This window comes from Podarcis pityusensis (assembly GCF_964106645.2).
Source record: "Podarcis pityusensis genome assembly, chromosome: 4".
Classification (NCBI taxonomy): domain Eukaryota; kingdom Metazoa; phylum Chordata; class Lepidosauria; order Squamata; family Lacertidae; genus Podarcis; species Podarcis pityusensis.
The window spans coordinates 69,559,493-69,577,057 of record NC_138027.1 but is presented as its reverse complement, the minus strand read 5'-3'; positions in this window follow the sequence as shown (position 1 = coordinate 69,577,057).

Sequence of the window (17,565 nt, the reverse complement as noted above, 5' to 3'; positions counted from 1 at the left end):
AGTATTTTTGTCCCTTCTCGACAGATCAGCCCCTTTTCCATAATCCACACTGAACTCCATGTGGTATTTAAAAGCATGTTTCAAAGTCCCTCCAAAGTTGGGGACCCCCACAACCCCAAACTCCTCACGGCCCATTGCCAGACTTGGAAAGTCAAGACATCCCTGCATAGGGGGGTCTATCCAGCCCCCCATCTCCAAGCCCAACAAAACTCTATCTCTCCAAATCTGGCTTTTTCCAAGTTCATTTGTCAAATCCAACAACTCATGTTCCTGCTGGGCCACAGCTCCCTCCATCTCTGCCACCCGAGGTCCAACAACGATCTCCTCCCTCATCTGATCTGTCAGAGCACACTCCTGAGTTGATTCCTGGGTGGGTTCTATATAGATACCCGGTACCTGTCCAAAATTTCTAATCGCCACAGTCATCAAATCCGTCTTCTCATGTAACTGTTCCAATAAAACACTTGTCTTACAGAAAGCACGCACCAGAGCCTCTGAATACATTGTTATGCAAGGTCAGAAGTCTGTTCCCACGATCTTAATCTGTTTGCAGCTGTGAAGCTCCCCAGTTCAAGTTTAATAACAGTTTCACAAGCTCCCTCTAGGGGAAGAACTTCTATTTGTATCAATCTCTTTTCTTTCTTTTTTTTAACAGCAGATCTAACAACAAAGTTTCCTTTTTCAGATATTTTGTCAGTATTTGTTCCTTTAAAATGCGAAAGAGAACAATGGAATCACTATGTTTCTCTTCTTTTAACTATCTGTCAAAAACATTTGTCTATAGTCAATGAACTTCCTAAAAACGTCTGTCCTGACATCCCGCTCCCAGGTTCAAGACGGTGGAAAATTACTTTTCTTTACACTCTCTCCTGCAAGTTTAAACCATCCGGAAAAAATCCCCCCTCTTCTCCTGCTTCCAAAGGGGGTTCAGTAATTTTAGATGATGAAAGTTGATCCTTTACAAACGATTTTCTGAACTCTAGTTTGCCATGTCTTTGCTTTAATCTATCTACAAGAAACGGAAGGCTGACTTCCTGTTTAGACCTTCCTGCTTCAGTGCCAAATTAAGAAGAATTTCTAATCCAATTTTCCCTTCTACTCACAGATCATTGTTTAAAGTCCAATTGTCCAAGTTTGATCTGCTCACGGGTAGTTGTTTTTGTAACCAAATTGTCCCAGGAAAAAGGTAGCGCTCTCCGGCAACGGCTGTGCGGCTTCGCTCCACGGAAGAAGCAGTTGACTCTCAGCACCGCGCCACTAACCCCTCTTCGCTCCGGAGTTGGGTTCCTTTATAGATTGGGGGGGCGCAAAAGGTGCCCGCCGAGTCCCATGGTCACAGGCTTCCTCCACCTGTGATTTTTTGAAGGGTCCCCGCTTCGCCGTAGCGGAACAGACCCGTTTTCCATGGAGCCAGTCCCTCCGGATCAGAGGGAGTCTGCCATTACCGATGGCGCCACCCCAGAAGTCTTCTTTCCATCAGAGGGGTGGCCGTACCTGCAAATTGCATCCAGTCCTGGAAGAAAATGAAAAGGTTATAGAGCTTTCCTTTAAAAAAATAAAAATCAAACCTTGTAAATTCCTGCACAAAAATCCCTAAATGTGTCTGCTTGATCAACTCTGCAGGGATGTCTATGCCTGCAAATTGTATCCAATTCTGTTAGAAGGGGGGGTGTTATAGCTGTTTTTAGATTTCCTGTTATAGTAAATGGAGATAGGTATTAGAACTTCAGTTTTAACAGATCTAATTCAGTTTTGAATATTGAGTCAAACTGGGAAGACCCGGGAACAGCTCTGAACACATATACAAGTCATTTCTTTTGGCTGGTGCCCAGCCCTGGGATATAGTGCTTTCCCCAGTGATGGACAAAAAGGAACATCCCACCCAGATCCCATTTATGTGCCTGTATCAGAATACTGCTTTTTTAAATACAACCCACTGATTCAGATACTGTTTAACTTTAAATCAGTGGGTTGTATTTAAATAAGTTATTGCACAAGCAGAAGTCACTTCAAGAATTCCCACTAGTGCCATTGGACTACCCATGTGAATTGAACTGGAGTGGAAATAGTTCCTTTTTGGAGGGACTGAACTGGATCTAATTCCTTTTTAAAATGAACTTTCCAAGCTCTGGATTATGCACACAAGAAAAATAATTAGAAAATGTCTCTCTCTTAATTCTTCTTAGTAGCACTTTCACAAACACTCCCAAGAGAGAATAATCTTTCCATCACATTTTACAATGAGAGAGAACAGTGTTTCCAGGAAGTATTTCCCTTGAGTTACATTTTTAGAAATACTCTGAGCTCTTGAAAGTGTGCTATAGAAGCAAAAGTAGAAGGGAGGGGGTGTCCAACTCTGCAAGTATTCCACAAGTTAGAAAAAACAATGATAAAAACTGTTACACATACGGAACTGTGCATATTAAAGATCAGATGGCAAATAACTGAAACAACAGATCAAAAAACCATGTCAAATTGGCAATTAACATACATGTAGGAGTTCTACAAAATGTCTTAAACTTGCATTTAACACAGCTTTTTCTAATTAATCTAGATTTTTCAAAAATAAGTAGAAATTGAGTATATAACAGTAGGGTTGTGGTTTTTTTAATAAAGTGTTTCTCAGACTCAGTTTTTGCCTGTTTTCACCATAGACTAATGAATATAATTTGACAGTCTTTCCATATTCTGAGTATGTCCACATTTTTTTTAGTCCACTGAAAGATGTTTGAAATATATGGGAACAAATACCTGGCATATTGGCACTGTGAAAGGAAAGGCAGTTTTGAGAAGGATCAGAGCACGCTTCCACAACAAAGTGTATGTCTTTGGCATGATGACAACTGGAAAAGGCATGAAGATCACTTTGGAATGCTGAAGTGTGTAGCTGAGCCACAGTTTTGCTTGACAGTCTCTTCCGTCTACATTGGAATCCTGCTTTCTGCCAGTTGAGTTAAATGATACCCGCTGGTGTCTCTTTCCTAGAACCTCTTCCTCTGCCATGGCACACCCTGCAGTGGCCTCTCACGTTCTGCATCCAAACCAAGTATTGCGTCTGGTATTCAAGTAATGCAAAGTATTTCATTAGGAAACAAACAAGACTGTTGGTTTTCATGGCTGAATAGCTCTTCAAATTAGAATGCATTTATTTGTCTTTTTTTAATTGTTAACAGTTTTCATTCCTCTTTCCTATAAGATGGGAAGCACAGAGATGTCCACACTAGATCTAGGATATCATGGCAGCATCATAAGTGAAGAGCCACAGTTCATTGGTGGAACACATTATTAGATGTAGAGCATCCCAGGTGACATCTCCAGGAAGGACTGGGGAAGACTTTACTGTCTGAGACCTTGAAAAGCCACTGCCAGATAATGTCACCAATTGTAAGCTAGATGGACCAATTGTCTGACTTGAACATAAGAGCCTACTAGATGAGGCCAATGGCCCATCAAATCCAGCGTTCTGTTCTCACAGTGGCCAACCAGATGCCAATGAAGGCAGCTTCCTATTTGCATGAGCCCCCAGAAAATCTACTAAGGTTAAGGGCCTCTGAAGGTTCAGAGGCAGATGTCTGAAACATTTTTATAACTATCGCCCTGCAATGAATAAGCTTTGCAAAAGTAGAAGGCAGCTTGCACAAATGGCCTTGGCCCAGTATACCTGAAGGAGCATCTCCACCACCATCATTCTGCCCTGATGCTGAGGTCCAGCGCCGAGGGCCTTCTGGCGGTTCCCTCATTGCGAGAAGCAAAGTTACAGGGAACCAGGCAGAGGGCCTTCTTGGTAATGGCGCCCGCCCTGTGGAACGCCCTCCCATCAGATGTCAGAGAGATAAACAACTACCTGACATTCAGAAGACATCTGAAGGCAGCCCTGTTCAGGGACGTTTTTAATGTGTGACATTTTAGTGTATTTTTTGTCTTTGTTGGAAGCCGCCCAGAGTGGCTGGGGAAACCCAGCCAGAGTGGTGGGGTACAAATAATAAATTATTATTATATAATTATATCTTTCTTTTCCCTCCTTCCTTTTTGCAACCTTTCCCCCAGAAAGCCTCTATGGAGGGAAAATGGGGGGGGGGGTGTCTTTTGAGCAGTGTGAGCTGTGTTGTACAGGACTCCAAAGGGAAAGAGGAATTATCTAAAACTGGATGGTTCTACCCTCCCTCAGAGTGGACTTGAATCATGTTCCTCTGTTCAATTTCTGACAATTCTGCCTCCCACTGATGTCCATACAGCTCACAAGGTTCAAGAGGGGACCCCAAAATCACCCAGAGATGATTTTAGGGGTTGTAAGGGCTGCAGAGAGGAAGGGAAGATAGAGATAGGTTGTGCAAGCACCTTTGGTTCTCACAGCTATTGAATACAACCCTCTGCCTAAGAGTAGATTGAAATGTGCTGTTTCTAATAGGATGGTGTCCTCACATAGGCCAGGACCACTTCCATATTCACATTTTCACATAGGAAATCCACATATTTCATGGCATCTCCATCTTAAAATACATGTGGTGGGTTGTTTCATAGCAAAGTTCTCCTGTCCAAATGCTTATAAATCAGGAAGAAGATAAGACCTGAAAGTATATTTCCTGAGGCAATCCACATATAGTAGAATTTTCTCGTTCAAATAAGTAAATTCATGGGTTCCAGGGTGATGTAGGACTATACCATATATGCCTTGCCTGATGACATGAGGACCGCACCATGTGCACTGCCCAAACATTTGAATCATACCTTTGTGGTATGCGTTTTTAAAATAGCTTTCAAAATGAACAAATGTGCTTGAGTTCTGAAATCAAAATTAAACTACTTCATATGGTTAAAATCCCAAAGTCATATGTGAATATTTGCCTTTGGTTGGGTGCTTTTGTGCTACATACAAGTTTCAGAGCTTTGAAACTTCACTAGTATCTGATTCCCATCCCCAAACACTGTAACTCTGTTTTTCTTTCAGATAGATCTTGTTTACTTTTGTTAGCTGAAAAATTAGTGGCTTATTAAGCAATCAAGGTTGAACCATATAAAGATTCTTCCAAAATAGTAACTAGAAACCCCACATATAATCTGTGGTCTCATATAAAATCAACTGATTGCAATTTTATTAATGATTCCTTCATAGTTACACATGGAACTAATAAGGACATTGGTTACATTTCTTGGGTGGTTTCTTAAAGTGTTTTCTAAAATTCTAACAGCCCTTTTCATGCAAGAGCAATCTGAAAATGATAATGTGACTAACCATTTGCACTCTTTCCTCTTCAATAAGTTATAAAAAGAAGTACCGTAGATTTTTTGCAGAGTACTGTTCCCATACAATATTTTTATTGGACTTGTACAGCATTATTACGACCTTTGCTTTCAATGCATAAATGTAAATTCATTTTATTTTAATTATAATTCAACTTCTATGGGAGAATCTACTTTCCCGAGATTAAGTTTTACAAGATGTCCATGCAATTTCTGCAGAACCTGACTTACAATTCACCTTGGCTTATGGAGGCAGCATTTGGGGGAAACCTGCTAAAATTATGTCAGGTTTAAGTTGCCTTAAAAAGGAAACACATATTTGCAGATAAATCTTTCCTTACAAATAAGTATTTTCTTGCTTTAGATGTAACTATATTTGGTTGCAGTTGGTGATAGTTGAATAAGTGTAATGCAAATCAATTCATCAAATAGTCTGATATTTGGGGGAAACCCAAATGAAACTTCTTGTTTTTACATAGGATGCCTGTATATGGGGCAGAATATGGCTGTTACTGAAGGTTTCACAATTTTCTAACAACACATAGGAGCAACATGCTGCTCCAAGACTTCAGAATTGAAGGTAGAATTCCACAGCAGGGGTTAACAACCATTTTGAGCCCTTGGGTACATTTGCAAAAACCAGAGGAACTTTCATGAGCACCACCACACACTGAAACTAAGCTCACATAGCAATCTCTTCTACTGGATACAAGAATATGCTAACTATCCCTCAGCATGTCCAGGCAGTGTTAGAAACTAGGCTAGGAAAGCTAGGAGCCATGTGGCACCTGGGACCTGGGTTGTGGGCACCCAAACAAAATATCTAGGCACCTGGTTTTTTTGCCGCAAAATATCTAGGCACCTGGTTTTTTGTGGCAGCGAAAGATCCCTGCAATCAAAGAGGTGCAATGGGAGTTTTAGGCACAGAGTTCACCTCTGGAACTCCATGCCACAGCGCAGCACAAGGCTAACTGCAAGAATGCTCACAACAGATACTACTACTAATAATAATTTTATTATTTATACCCCACCATCTGGCTGGGTTTCCCCAGCCATTCTGGGCAGCTTACAACACATATAAAAACTGTAAAACACCAGACATTTAAAAATTCCCTATACAGATCTGCCTTCAGGTGTCTTCTAAAAGTCAGTTGTTTATTTCCTTGACATCTGATGGGAGGGCATTCCACAGGGCCAGAGGAACACCCTTAATTCAGCCCCCCAAATGTTATTCTGTAGCCTCCCCACAACTCAAATGTCAGGTCGGATGGACCCCTGAACAAGAGTTTAAGGAGCTATTTCATCCCATTTGCCCCAAAACATACTAACTGATGTACACAACAGTTTCATTTCTCTGATTTTGGTAAAGATCCATTTAATCTGGTTTAAGGTGATTTTCCTCGGGAGGCCTTAGCCAAGAACTCAAGTCTTTTTGTGAGGTGTGTGCACTTAGCTCGTGAGCCAGGAGTTCGTTATATATCAGATGCAATATTTCTGTAAAGCTCCGTGGCATCTATTGCCTCACATATAGCCAAAATACTAAACCCAACACCAGTTTAAAGGCAGCCTCTACAGGCACAGCTTCATACCATACAAGTCCAAGGCTGATTCATGCCCATTTTGAAAAGCAAGATGGGGCTTGGGAGCATTAAAATTATTATTGGGAAGGGCAATGGTATAGTGTAGGGCAATAAAAAGCAAGAGACTAATGACTCAGCTGCTAAGGAGGAGGCATCATTAAAGGAAATTTAAATGCCTTTTTGGCTTCAATTGGTGCATAAGCCTGTGGCATGTGGGAGGGCTAATTTTGGAAGGTTTGAGCCCTTTTGGTGGGCTGGAAGGAAAACTAATTGGGTTTTGGCACAGGATGTTAATCTCACACTGACACCAAAGTGGCCATTTGGGAAATATATTCTTTGTCTACCCGCGGCTTGGAAGTTGTGATTTTTCTCTGCATTTTCTGCCTCTCTTTCCACCTCCTCTGCATCATTTGGGGATTGTGCCCAATCTCCCACCACTCCCACACTTAAACCTGGTCTGATGAGCTTTGGCTGCTTACAGTAATTTTGCTTCACAGCTGGGAACAAATTGTTCCGGGATGACGTAACTGGTTTATGTACATAAAATCATGTGGTTTTTGCCTTCTTCAACTTGCCTTCGCTGACCTTTTCAATTTCATCAACTATGATGGCTGCTCTGGTACTGCCTTTTCCAACCTGGTGGCCTCCAGAAGATGCTGGACTCCAAATCCCATCATTCCTGACCATTGGCCATGCTGTTCTTGTAGTTGAAGTCCAACAGCAGCTAGGTGGGGAAACCTATTGCATATCTACTAACTGCTATTCATATGGTGTTTTGCTTGTCAGAGCATCTGGACACAGCAATGGAGATCAGAAGAGAAGACTGGTTTCAGAAATAAGGCAGACACAAAATTTCTTTAATTGGGTTTCAGGACCCAAATGGGCAAATACGTTCTCCCATTTAACAATTCAATTCTTTTAATGACTGACTACTCACATCTACTCAAAAGCAGACCCCATTGAATTCAATGGACCTTTTTCTCAGATAGGTGTGGATAGAATTGTACAGTGTTTATGGCACATTACATGATCCAGACTAGGATGTCAGAATGCCCTGGACTAAGCATAAACTAGTCCACCTCAGGACCAACAGTAGCCAAGTTTTTCTTTAGCTTAGAGAGCCCCTCTATTTATCTTGTTGCCCACACACTTTTGATCTGTGCAGGTGTATATGCAGGTGCCAGCATTATGTGAAATGAAGAATATCAGGCCTTTACATCATTTGTTCCTAGGCTATTTAATAAACTTTCCCCAGCTCTGAATTCTGCAGCTTTCCTTTTTACAGATTGTCCAAAGGATATTCAAAATTCATCCCTTCCGAGAGGCTGTTAATTCAGCTACCTAGTTTTGTTTGCTCTTATTAATGCTTTTCTATTTTCTTTTGTTGATGGGATTATTTTATTTTTCCAATTTTAGCACAGCACACAGCCTTAAAATCTTATTTTAATTAAGTTTTTTTAGTAGACTGTTGACTTGGGTTGCCTTCAGACTGTCAGTAGTTTGCAGGAAGGATCCAAACGCATATAGGGAAATTTAGGATTGCATCATTAAAGTCAGTTAGAGTCCTCTGTTGTGTTAACACACACAAAAATCCACTTTTAAAAAGAAATTGCGTTTTTGTGATTAGGAAGGCGATTGGAAAATGCTTTGAAATGTGTGAAAAGGATGCATAAATACACTGAAAGTAAACCAGCACAACAATAACCAGAAACTACCTAAGCTCCATGTAAGCCTTGTGCAAGCAAATGAGGATGAATACTCAATAAATAGACCATTGGGAAGAGCCCTTAGAGATTCCATACCTTCAAATTGCCCCAGTTTAAGCAGGACATTCTGGATTGCAAAAGCCAATCACACCTTCTGTTTGGATCCTGAAATGTCCTGGTTTTTGGTGTGGTGCTCTGGTAATATTCATTAACAAAGTGCTGGATTAGAAAGCACTTTGAAACAACTTGACATTCACCTGAGCACCAGACTAGAAAGCATGCCTGTGCTGGTGTCCAATTTTGGGGATGAAACTGTTGGAGGGTTTGGAGATGCCACATTTTGGAACAGACACTATCACTTCCATATTACTAAGCAAAGGCTATGCTGTCCTTAGGAAGCAATACTATGCTCCCAGGAAGGACTGAGGGACAACTGGACCTTGCGTACCTCCCTCTTCATGAACAGATGGTGAGGTCCACAGTCAGGAAAGGAGATCTCCAATGGAGATCTCCAAGTAGTTTTATTACTATCACTCTGCCATTGTGTGACCGCAGTCGAAGCTGAAAAGGGACCTGCCACGGGCATGTGAAGGGCCTGGATCCAAAGCCATCCTATTTCACTAACACCCACAACAAGAAATACAAATAGCTTTGGTGATGGCATACTTCCACACCCCCATTAAAACCAATGGAAGGAGGGGAAGGTTTAATAGGTTGTTGGATAGGAAGGGGGGCAGAATCCCATACAAAATACATCCTGTGCTGCCTGGCAGCAGCTCAGCAGGACTTAGGATGCTAGTTGCTCTTCCACTGAAGTTTCTCGACATCCTTAGAATTGCTCTGGTAGAAAGCTTCTTGCCTGATTTATAGTAGCAAGTAAATAGAAGCACTTTTCAGTTCTTGTAGCCATAGGCAAACAAACACAAAATCTATAAAGCTTCTGTTATTTACAGAAAGTCCATGTCTGAGTAACAATAAAAAGAAATGAATAAGCTTCTATGGAAAATTAGCTTGGAAATAACCATACTCTCAGTCTTAAACATCTTCATGATATTTAACAGATGTACCATCTTATGACGACTTTGTAAACCAAAGAAGAATGGTTTTATCATGCACTGAGGCTATATTTTTTGCAAAATTTCTTCTCGTTTTCAGATCTGAAGACAGTTTCTTGGAAAATCCCACTAGTAGTAACAAAATTGACTTGTGACTCCTTGAGCAAATTTCCTCTACCCAGAATCTATAAAGGACTAATATGTCGAACACCACCAACACTCCCAAAAAGAAAAAGAAAAGCTGGATGATGAATCAAACCAATGGAATCAACATCTAGGGTTTGATGAGTAGAACACCCATGTTGTGGTGGTGCAGGGGAGCAGTAGACACAGCGCTGGCTAACAAGCACTGCTGCCTGGATGACTTTCCTGCCATGAATACCAGAGGTTCCTCTCTGGTGATTTCTGGCATGTTGAAAAGAAGCGTAATAGTCCATATGGTATATTTCACAAAAATCTGATATGTCAGGCTGAAGAGGGGAGGGGTGGGATAAGGAAACTCTGCTGTTTTCACCCAATATTCAAAAACAATCTAGAGCAGTTGTTCCCAAAGTGAGCAGTACCTCCGGGGGGCAGCGGGATTGCCTTGGGCGGGGGTGGTGCTAAGAGGAAAGGGGGTGGCAGGGAGGGACACTGAAGGTGTGTGTGTGTGTGTGTGTGTGTGTGTGTAGATAGATATAGATATAGATATAGATATAGATATAGATATAGATATAGATATAGATATAGATAGATATGGTAAAGGACCCCCTGACAGTTAAGTCCAGTCACAAACGACTCTGGGGTTGCTTTACAGGCCGAGGGAGCTGGCGTTTGTCCGCAGACAGTTTTTCTGGGTCATGTGGCCAGCATGACTAAGCCACTTCTGGTGAAACCAGACCAGCGCACAAAAATGCCATTTACCTTCCCGCCGGAGCAGTACCTATTTATCTACTTGCACTTTGACGTGCTTTCGAACTGCTAGGTTGGCAGGAGCTGGGACCGAGCAATGGGAGCTCACCCCATTGCGGGGATTCAAACCGCCAACCTTCCGATTGGCAAGCCCTAGGCTCAGTGGTGTAGACCACAGCACCACCCACGCCCCCAACACACACACACACACACACACACACACACACAATGTTTAAAGAGTATTACACAATATATTACATATTAGTCATTATTCCTTTGAAACATACTGTATTTGAGCAGCTTGAAAAGTTTGCCTCCATTTTGGAGATAAATTAATATTTGCTAAGAGAAGACAGCTAACTCAATGGTACTTAAATCTACCCAGAAGGTGCTGAGGCTCCACTTTTGTAAAATCTGCAAGAAGCCAAGATGAGTCAAGATGCTGAACCCAGCAAAAGTCAAGACAAAGGTAATTGTGAAGTATAATCTGTGAAAGCAGGAATTATCTGTTTTTAAAAAGATGGTACTTGACGCCTAGTAAGCTAGCTAAAATGTAGAAGTCTGAATCCAATATTTGATGGAAATGTAAAGAGAAAGAAGGCACCCTTTTTCATATGTGGTGGGCCTGTAAGATTGAAAAAGCTTCCTTAATGAATCGGGGGGGGGGGGGGATGTTGAAAATAACCTTTGTTTAAAAACCCAGAAGGTTTTCTTCTAGGTATACTCAGAGAAGAGGTGCCGAAAGACCAGAAAAAAATATGTATGCAACCACAGCTACCCGAATGATATATGCCCAAAACTGGAAAGAGGAATTGGCCCCAAAAAGAGACAACTGTCAATTAAAACTGATGGAATATGCAGAGATGGCAAAGCTTACTGGAAAATCAAGCGATCAAGATGATAGACTTTTTATAACAGAAAGGGGGGGAAATTTTGAACGTATTAAAACAAATTGTAAGCAGGATTGATATAAACACGAGCATTAAAAATGTTAAAGGAATTATAAAGGATAATTTTGTAAAAAGGATAAATTTGGATATGCAGTGAGAAAATGACAGACAAATAAGAAACCACAGAAGGGGAGGGAGGGAAGTCACAGAAAACATTATTTGATTTGTGTAGATTTATATTCATTGTTGAATGTTGTAAAATGGAAAAACAGAAAATAAAATATTAAAAACAAAAGCAGTAATCCCAAAAGTGAACAGCGATTGACATTAAAACTGTTCAAAGTGTAAGACCAAGGATCATTCAGTTTGTAACTTAAGTGTTAATTCTGTTAAATGTTGAGGTCAACTTGCTAAGAGGGCAAGTTGTTGCTTGGCAACAAGGTAGAGTAGATTGATCCACACTAAGGTAGGCTGTGCCCTGATTGGTTGTGTAGTTGCAAAGGAGTTTTTCTCTGTATGTTTGGTTGAATATCTCACTGCTTTTTTTCAAGGTCTGAACTAAGAAGAACAAAACCTTTCTTTTCCTTCCTCCCCAAGTTATGCACTGTTTTTGTGCAGTTTGTTCAGTAAAATGTTTTCAGGACTTTTCTCTCTGGACTCTCTGTTATTCAAATGACTTTGCTAACAAAAGCTAAGATAACTCCTCACATAAGCAGATGGAAAGTGGATGTAGCTATGGCCAAGAAACTACCTGGTGCCTTTTGTTAACATGAATTATTTCCACAAAACTCCAAGCTCCAGCAATGTCTAAAATATTTAAATTGGAGGGCTGTTTCCTAGGTTATACCTTGGCCAGAAATGAATGTGCATAGTGGGGAAAAGCACAGGCAAAAACTCACGTACATCAACCTCCCTAACAGGGCATGTGCCCTACCCAAGGGCGAGGAAGCCCAGGTTTCAATTATGTCATGTCACGCAGTCTCTGTTGCTGCACATTGCTGTGGAAGTGTTGGAGGAGAAGAAAGAAAAAGAGAGGCAAAGCTGCTGTTTTTAGTGGCAGCCGTGCGTATCCTAAAATGAGAAGTTCCAACCTGGGATTAACATCATTTCTTCTGTGATATTACGTGTTTTACAAGCTTTGTCACCATTAGAAGAGGGCGATGGAACAACAGAAACTCTTGAGGAATTCATTAACAGCTCAGTGGTTCTCAAGTATGTACAAGTAGTAAAAGGTCTTGAATCGTAAGGTGATAACAGTGTAAAACAAATACCTTCCAGGAGCCCTGAGTATTTGTTGCATCCTATTGGAAATTGGTTGCCTGAAGTTTTTTCCCTCACCTGCCTGGAAAGTATCAATTGCATTGCAAAGCAACATAAAAGTTTGGGTCAAGTATTTTTAATATACGGGGGAGGGGGACACACAAACACACAGAGAGAGACAATTATTAGGAAAATGAAGAGTCGGGAAACATAGCCAGTAAACATCAATACAACAGGATCCTCAATAGTTATGTCAGAACTGCTCCTATAAGCCCCTGCTGAAGCTTAGCTCCCATGTCTTGGAAAAGCAACCCCTCTTTTCTCCTTTGAGTTATAGGCTCATTGGGCTCCTTACTTACCTTTGGCTTATTGCTTGAATGCAAAGGCTACATGAAAGCAGAGTGAGCAGGGATGAATGCACTAAACCAGGCATTGGCCAACTCGGCCCTCCAGATGTTTTGGGACTACAACTCCCATGATCCCTAGCTAGCAGGACCAGTGGTCAGGTATTATGGAAATTGTAGTCCCAAAACATCTGGAGGGCTGAGTGTGCCTATGCCTGCACTAAGCTCCTATGCTTCTATGCCCTTTATACTCCATGAGTTGGAGAGCAAACTCTGAAACAGGAAGCCTCTTCTCCTCATGAAGGCACCCTGCGTGATTTAGAAGCTGCGAAACTGGAATTCTGAACTCCACAAGTAGAGGAGGCTCCCTGCAGACTTTCATGCCCACAACCAGAACTGGCCTGCAAAGGACATTCAAATATCTTTTTCATAAGGATGCAAGCATTTTTAAAGAATATTATTCATTATACCTTTGGGGAATAGATTTGATAGAATTAGTCCAGCCAGCTGTGCCCTCATTTTATTAATGTTTTTGTTTTGCTTCATTAAAAACAACAACACTGTGCTGAATGTTCTAAAATCAGGAAGAATGCTGATGTGCTGAAACGAAAGCCAATTCCCTATCAAGGTGACAAACAGAATGAGTTTAGCTGGCTGCTCAAGTCTAGAGAAAGCTATGGCAACAAATGCTGTCTTACTCACACAACATAGTTGTGTCTTCTCCTGTGTATAAAATGTAAGCATGCAAACCCTCATCCCACATGAATAATATGCAAATACCTTATAAAAGAATTGACCCAAAAGATGGAAATTAGACATTGATCTCATATAAAGTCTGTCTCTGTTCTTCCTTATACTCTACAAACCAGAGGTCTGTGAATAGGCTACAGTGATCGTCTTATACTGGCTCGTCATATAATAGAACTAGGTCCACAGATGAATGGAAAGTTGCTGAATGGTTCTTATAATCCCACCAATAGCACTATATAATGGCCTGCTCTACTTATCCCTTAACTTCTGCTACCACTATTCATTTCTTAATTGCTTATTTTTCTTATCACTTATTCATCCAGTAGCTGTGTTTATGCCAATGGTGTGAAACCTCTGGACCCATGGGTCACCAGGCTCCTGTATTTGGTCGACAAGGCCATTTTGGCAAAGCCATGCTCACCCGATGTAATAAGGCATGCTATCTCTGTTATCTCTGATCGAAGTGCTATAATGGACGATAAGGGATCTCTTATTTCCATCTTAGCACTAAGCACCAAAGTGCTAAGATCAAAGATAAGCCTCTCTCTGCTTGCTCTTTAAATAACAATGGGCAGAGGCTCCTCTCCTATCAGAAATCTGTGATCACAGCACTAACACTGGAGAGAAATCTCTGTTGCTGCCTTTCACAATCAAATAGTAATCAGTGCTAACAACAGAGAGAAGCCTCTACCTGCTGCCTTTTAAAGCACAAAGGCTTACCTCTGATCTTAGCATTCTGAGACTAAAGCACTATGATCACTGTGTTGCTCTCAGCCTGAACTTTGAACCACTTGATGCCCAACTTACCTGTGGAAAATGGCCCACTGATGGTAGTTCTGGATTCGTCCTTCGAGCTAAAAAATGTTCCCTCATTTAGACTATATGTTGCAGGGCTAGGAGAGTTTGGCTGTGCACACACTCCTGTTTACTCTGCATCCAATGTGCTCCCACCATTGGTTTGGGAAGTAGCGTACACATGATATTTGCCACAATCCATATCTACTGCATGTATCCAGTTTTGAAATACAGTCAAACCTTGGCTCCTGAACAGCTCCATTTTCGAACGTTTCGGCTCCCAAATGCTGAAAACCTGGAAGTAAATGCTCCGGTCTTCAAACCTTTTTCGGAAGCTGAACGTCCGACACGGCTTGAGTGCAGGAAGCTCTTGCAAGCAATCGGAAGCCACGCCTCGGTTCTCGAACATTTCGGAAGCCGAACGGGCTTCCGGAACAGATTACATTTGACAACCGAAGTTTGACTACTATACTTTGGTGCATTTCTCCCCCAAACCAGCTTCAATCCAAATTAAGGAAAAGAATGAATTAGATGTACACAACCTTCCTCTAAAGACAAAACAAGTATACTATTCTTTATGTCAAACTTATTTACATAATAAGATACAATTTAACAGGTTAGGTGTTAAATTTTTGTTTCTTGCTTAAAGTTGTAGTTAACGAAGCTGCTGTTTGTTTAAATTAGTTCATATCTGTAATGAAAACCAGTTGTCAGTCTTCTTTTTCCTAATTCCTCCCCAGATTTAGACTATATGTTGCAGGGCTAGGAGAGTTTGGCTGTGCACACACTCCTGTTTACTCTGCATCCAATGTGCTCCCACCGTTGGTTTGGGAAGTAGCGTACACATGATATTTGCCACAATCCATATCTACTGCATGTATCCAGTTTTGAAATACAGTCAAACCTTGGCTCCTGAACAGCTCCATTTTCGAACGTTTCGGCTCCCAAATGCTGAAAACCTGGAAGTAAATGCTCCGGTCTTCAAACCTTTTTCGGAAGCTGAACGTCCGACGCGGCTTGAGTGCAGGAAGCTCTTGCAAGCAATCGGAAGCCACGCCTCGGTTCTCGAACATTTCGGAAGCCGAACGGGCTTCCGGAACAGATTACATTTGACAACCGAAGTTTGACTACTATACTTTGGTGCATTTCTCCCCCAAACCAGCTTCAATCCAAATTAAGGAAAAGAATGAATTAGATGTACACAACCTTCCTCTAAAGACAAAACAAGTATACTATTCTTTATGTCAAACTTATTTACATAATAAGATACAATTTAACAGGTTAGGTGTTAAATTTTTGTTTCTTGCTTAAAGTTGTAGTTAACGAAGCTGCTGTTTGTTTAAATTAGTTCATATCTGTAATGAAAACCAGTTGTCAGTCTTCTTTTTCCTAATTCTTCCCCAGATGGCTCTCACAATATAGATGTGGAAACCTAAAGTTTTATGTCTGGTCAGGAACTCATTGGTAAGGATACAGCTGTAAATAAACAGCTGAATATTCCCGTTTCCACATGTACTTTCTAAGCAAAGCTACCTGAATAGTTTTCGGAAAAGGTTTGGGAACTGTCTTCATAGACACCGCCTTTTCCCCATCTGTTCATACCAAACTATATAAAAAATGTCAGGAAATGAGCCACTGTAAATGGGAAAGAAAATGTTGTTTTATTAAATGATATGAAAAAGGCTTTTTCTCAAGATCCCCCCAGCTGATACTTATGAGGAAAATCACTCATAAGGCAAGGGCCACAATGAAAATATGTGTCTGAAAGAGGATTACATCACATGAGATTGTGACCTCATTTCCAGTTTCAGAAAAAATAGACCAAGATAAATTCATGTCTACTGTTTATGTAGACAGTGACACATGATGGACCCCTGCTTATTGTTGTTATTACTGATTTGCTATAAGAAGTTCAGTATCCTTTTCTGGGCCATATGATCTATTCAGTTTCCTTAGCCGCTTTCAAATGTCATAGAAATAGAAGGGCTTAAACTTCAAGGGTGAAAATAAACCAGCTACTGCCAGAACAGCCCAAGGGATGATTTAAGTTCACAGAAAAATAAACTGTGATTTAACAAACTTGTCTGATCTTGTGTGAAAGTGCTCCAGTGCTCAACTGTGTCTCGGAAATATGCCGCCTTATAATTATGTATGAGAACCTTTCATATTTTTGCTTAATCCATGCAGCACTAATGCCTCTTTCAGAATTCTTGGATTCGCCATAATGTAAAACATTCATTTCAGAGAATGAAAAAAGATCACTAAAATGCACTTCTAATGAGGACCAATGTGGCCTACCTTGGATACTAGGCACAGAGAAGGCCGAGTAACATAATTGGAACCATGGTTATCCTTTGGTATGTAAAATGACTGGAATGTGCCTTTGGAATTTTTGATTTGTGACTTAGCAAAATGCAATCAAATTTTCAGCAATTTTTGATCACTGAAAAGCATATTACGTCTACTGAAACTCTGAAGAAACTGCATATAATACAGTAACTCTCCATGGGACATGAGAGATTAAAAACACAATCCAATGTATTCTTTAAAAGTTAAAGTTTGTTTTTCAAATAAAAAAACCCCTGCTTTCTGTTAGTACCTCCTAATAAAATAAGTTAGAGCTCCAGTTCAAAGATCAAAGTATGTTGCCTAAAAATATAATAACAAACTTTTGGAGCTTAAACTCCCTTATCTCTGTTAAGGCTGCAATCCTGAACACACGAACCAAGGAGTATTTTTTGTTGAGCTCAATGAGATGGGCAGAACAATCCAACCCTCCAATCCATAGTTCTAGAGGGAGTCTAGAAGAGATGTAGGTGTCCCTCCACACAGCTCTCCTCAGATATAAACATTTTGGGGAGGTGCTGGGTTTAGGAAACCCAACAGCTGTCACATGACAGCAATGGACCAAACCTGGGTCTTTTTGTGTGCCAGCTAGGGAGGTGCTGCTGTGAACAAGGAGTTTTTTTAGGAGGCCCACCTTCCACCCTGTGAGCAGCAAGGTTGTAGATCTCCTGCTCTATTAAGCCTCTCCATTGCCATTGCCAAGGATT